We start from the raw sequence: 4,911 nt of genomic DNA, 5'->3' as shown, positions 1-4,911 counted from the left end.
GCACAGCATAGTGACTATAGTTGATAACAACGTATCATATACTTAAAAATTGCTAAGAGTAGACTATGTGCTCTCACTACAAAAAAATGTGAAGTAATGTGCATGTTAATTACCTTGATTTATCCATTTCACAGTATATGCATACCTCAAAACACCATGTTGTATACCATATATATAGACAATTTTACTTGTCAGTTAAAATATAAGTTAATTTAAAGAAACTTAGAATGAGTAAAAAGGAGCTTCTTGTCTTAATTATCTTACTAACACCCCACAAGCACACACAGAAACATTCCCATGCACTGCACATATTACATCTCTTCTGTTATTATAGTGTCAGTCAATTTATTTTATAAGTAAATCAGAATATCTGGATTGGAATTGTGGTTTTGCAACTAAGTAGTATAATTTAAGAGAATATAACCTATACAATGGGAAAAGGCCTTTGTTTGTGTCAAATAGATGACATTGAATTTCCCACATTCATTACATAATTGTAAATAATATTTCAGAAAAATAGACAACTTCCATAATCTACAAGATTGGATACAACTCTGCATGTTTTCAGGACCCTCTACGACTCTCTTGACCTCTGAATTACAGCCTTGTTTCTCATGATTTTAACCACCTCAAACTATCTTCTATTGTACAGACTTGCCATGAAATTTCAAGGTCTCCCTCTTCCTGAATGCCTCTTGATTTATGTGAATCCTCATTCATGCTGTGTGGCTTCGTTTACATATCTCCTCTTGTGAGGCTTTCCCTAATACTCCTGTTAAGTATTAGTTGCACACTAGTCTTGGTTCAAGGCATCTTGCAATATAGCATATGTTGCAGTTTAATTGATAGTGCCTATGTTCCCAGTCTCCAGTAGACTATGTGATCCTGGATATCAGAAAATAGAATATGTGTTCTATAATATAATAAGTGTAAATTTTCACCATAAAATACGTTCTCACCAGTGAGCTGCCCATTTCACTGCAAATCTTTGAAAACAAAGGGTTAAATGTGCTTGTGGAATCTAAGACAAATAAATTACTTTCTTCATCCTAAATCTAAGAAACCACTAGAATGGTGCTAAAAGAAAACAGACTAGATTTTGAGGCTAGATTTTACAGGTCTGAGCTAAAAAAAAAAAAAAGTTTTTCTTCCTTATGAAGTCAAACTTTTATGAAGTTGAACTTTTTGAGATTTGCCTAAGCAGAAATAGTGTCAAATCAGACTAAAAATAGATGACAAACACAGAGGTCTAAATATCTTCCTCTGTATTCATCACCATGCACTCATACCTGCCAATTTCTCTTTTAATTTGTCTACTGAAAATAAAATTTGTTGTGTAAGGGGAAAAGGAGACACTGGGAACATCATGGCTTACAGAGTTCCGTATTTGCCAGCCATCATGCTCTGAATTAGACTGTTTTGATCAGTAATGCATTATTTTGACCTAAAGGCCATACTCAGTACATTGGATTGCATGAGAAATTTTGTATTAAAAAGCATTCGTAAGATGAAATTATTCTTTGAATTTTTGTGTGTGGGGGGATTGGATATATGCCTGTATCTGTCACAAAATATAAACACAAGATATAAATAGTACACAAGATAGTACCTTCACCCTAACCCTAACCCCTAAGTCCTGACTCTAACCTAGACAAAAGTAGACAAAAGATATAACTAGTACATGTCTATTACAATTTCTACAATGAACTTCAAGAGTGACAGGATCCATTCCATCTTTCAAAGGTCAAGGAGACCTATGATGGAGAATTCAGACTGAACAAAAGCAGTAACAATTCAGAAGAATGTACACATGTTTAACTTCTGCTACTGGAAAAATTTAAGTTGGAGAAAAATGAGAGAAATGACTCCCTTCAAGCAATTGGGTTGAACATTAACAGTGATACATCTTCAATTTTTGTTTCAGGAATGGAAAGAGTTACAAATGGCATGCTTTTCTGAGACACAGTTGACAACAGTTGGGTTTTTAATAACAACTCAACCTTCCAAATAAATATGCATGTCTATTTGAAAGAGCGTGAAATCTTTGGACACGTTTGTTGTCAGGACCAAGATCTAGAGCTAAAATTGCAGAAAATATTCTTTTTCCCAATCTCGTCATTTAACAGGATTTAAATATTTCATCCTAGAAAATGAATTTGAAATGAAAAATGCTGCCTTTCTCTTCTTCTTGTAAATTAAACCTGAAGTATTAATTGTGTTAATTATTTACCAAGAAGGGAACACTTGGTATAAATCTAAGTCGTGGGATAGAACTGTCAGTGCTTCAGAAACTAATGTGAAAACTAAAATAACACCAAAGATAGCTTGATAAAACAGAAAATACACACACATTTTAAATGAGAAAACGTATTTGTTGCATAAAATGAATAGTTCCTGTCTTTCATATAAGAAGTATCTTGATGATCCTACAATAGTAAGATAATATTAACTTGATGGTGGTTTAATCGAGTGTCTATTTCTTCATGGATGGAAATGTCCTCCTTGTCTTTAAAATATCAGCTACTTAAAATTATTATTCATTGAAAGATCATTTTCCAGATGTTTTGCATTTAATCGAATAAGTAGTCGTTTAATTTTGTGCAAAGAGAGGTCTCAGAATACAGTTCTACTGGAAATAAAACTCTGCTGTTAACTTTTCATATTTTTATGGACAAAGTCTACAGTAACATATTTTCCCCTGTTCCCACTTGAACTGAGGTTGTCTATTTGAGTATGGCATGAGGAAGGCTAAAAGAAGTAAAAGTGGAAGAACTTAATCCATCCTACAGTATTCAGCCTTATCAACAGGGCTTAAAGACAGCTTCTGATCAGCATTATTGCATCTTTGATTTATGGTGTTTACTGTGGAGTCTGGGTTTGTGTCCTGGCAAAAAAATACTTTTTTCATAAAGTGTAACTCAGAACATATATTAATCTCTCTCGTGTGTACCATTTACTATCCTACACTATTTAAATAGACAAAGTGCTTTACTGTAGAGTAGTGAAAGATCTCTGAAAATATTTGTGTGGGACACAACTAACCAAGTTTACTGAGGTTATTACTTTCTCAACCTGTTGATAAGGCTTCTTATTAGAACAATGACTAAAGAGATGTGCTTAGCAGTGATAAATAAGCGAGGAGATTAAAATGCTTTTTCTTTATTTCCATATGATTGGAAGCCCTTTACATATTCCCTACATTAATGGATATTAACAGATATCTTCCCTACAGTAAGATATGCATAGTGTTTAAGTTCTTCTTCCTTCGACTTATTAATACAGGAGTATTCCCTAGTGGAAAGTGGGAATCAGAAATGAAAGAAGTCAGTCATTGCCGTCTTTTGACAGAGCTCACATCAGCATCAACACAACCCCATGTACACGCACACACGTGCATGCATACATACATATGCATTGATGTTGGAGAATCGTCCCAACATGAAAAGTAACTTTGTCATATTTAAAAATATTTTATTAGTCTATACCACCGACTTTTTTCCTAACACTCGGGACATGTCTCCAAATGATTTAGATCAATTGCCTGAAAACAGCTCAAATGCATACTAATCAGATTTATCTATTCTTATATATTTATTTTTTAAATGAGAAAAGTGAGACCAAGAAAACTGAAGTGACTTACTCTTAGTTATACAGCATAACAGATTCTTAAATTGAGATCTCCTGAATGTTCCCACTTATCCAATAATGCTCTCATCACAAGAAAATTTTGGAATTCTTTCTTTGGATTAGACTTTAGAGACTTTTTAGAAGACAAACAAAAATCCTAGTTTCATAGGTATCCATTACTCTGTATGTATGGCTTTGTTTTGTTTTTTGTCCAAAGTGATCAAACTTAACTTTATCCCCTACTTACTTATCACCCTTTGCTGTGTTGTGACCTCTTGGAGGGCAATTATATTATATTCCAACATTATTCAGGATAATGTTTGTTCCATTGTCAAATTGGTTATATATTTATTGAATGAATGTATGCATAACACACGCACGTTTTGTGCACAACTCTAATTAAAAGCATAGACTCTGATATAGTCTTTTCAAAATTTTCTGAAGTCTCCTCTTGCCAAAATGCTGAAATTTAATCTATACATGTGTATCTCCAGGATATTATTATTATTATTATTATTCATAGATTAACTTCAAGACCCTGAAACCAGCCTATCATAATGAAATGCTAATCCAACTGTCTGAGAACTTAAAGGTGTTAATGACTAGACTGGAATATTTTTTTTTTCTATTATTGTTATTTCATGCCTGAAACATTCAGTACTTTGGGCTTATGTTTCTATAAATGGCACAAAAAGAGTCTTTATAGCAGATCCTAAAATGACTGTGTGGATTTCAAAGAATGTTTTCCAATGGAAAAAAAGTGTAAATCTTTTATGTAGTTGAGTGCTAACACAGATTATTGATCGGCGTCAACAGGTGGAGCCAAGACAAATGGTCCTAATCTATGCCCTCATGAATATGTTAAACATGAGGAGACTATTTTTCCAATAAGAAAATTAATACGAGTTTTTTGTTCCATCATTCAAAGTCTCAGTCTGAAACTCAGAAAGTCTAAGGGAATCTCCAATGGTATATTTGAAAATCCTAGGTTACATATTTTGCCTGGAACTACTCATAGGGAACTGTGATTGCCATTTTTAGAAAATAACTGTGGTTACTTGGGCCAGTGTCAAGGTAACACTTTCCAAAATACAATGACGAGGAAGATTTACACGTCTCAAAGATATCTGAAGTTGATGGAGTCTGTGGTTACTTGGAGATCAGCAGCTCTTATGGGATTAAGTAGAACTGGGTTACGATCTAGACACACTAATTTTAAATGTTCTGAACTCACTCATTTCCTTCACGTGATCTTACGTGCCATGATTTTTTACCTCTCTCCAT

This window comes from Galeopterus variegatus, unplaced genomic scaffold (assembly GCF_000696425.1).
Source record: "Galeopterus variegatus unplaced genomic scaffold, G_variegatus-3.0.2 Scaffold6325, whole genome shotgun sequence".
NCBI classification, from domain to species: Eukaryota; Metazoa; Chordata; class Mammalia; order Dermoptera; family Cynocephalidae; genus Galeopterus; species Galeopterus variegatus.
The sequence above is the reverse complement of the archived record's forward strand: the minus strand, read 5'-3'. Positions refer to the sequence as shown.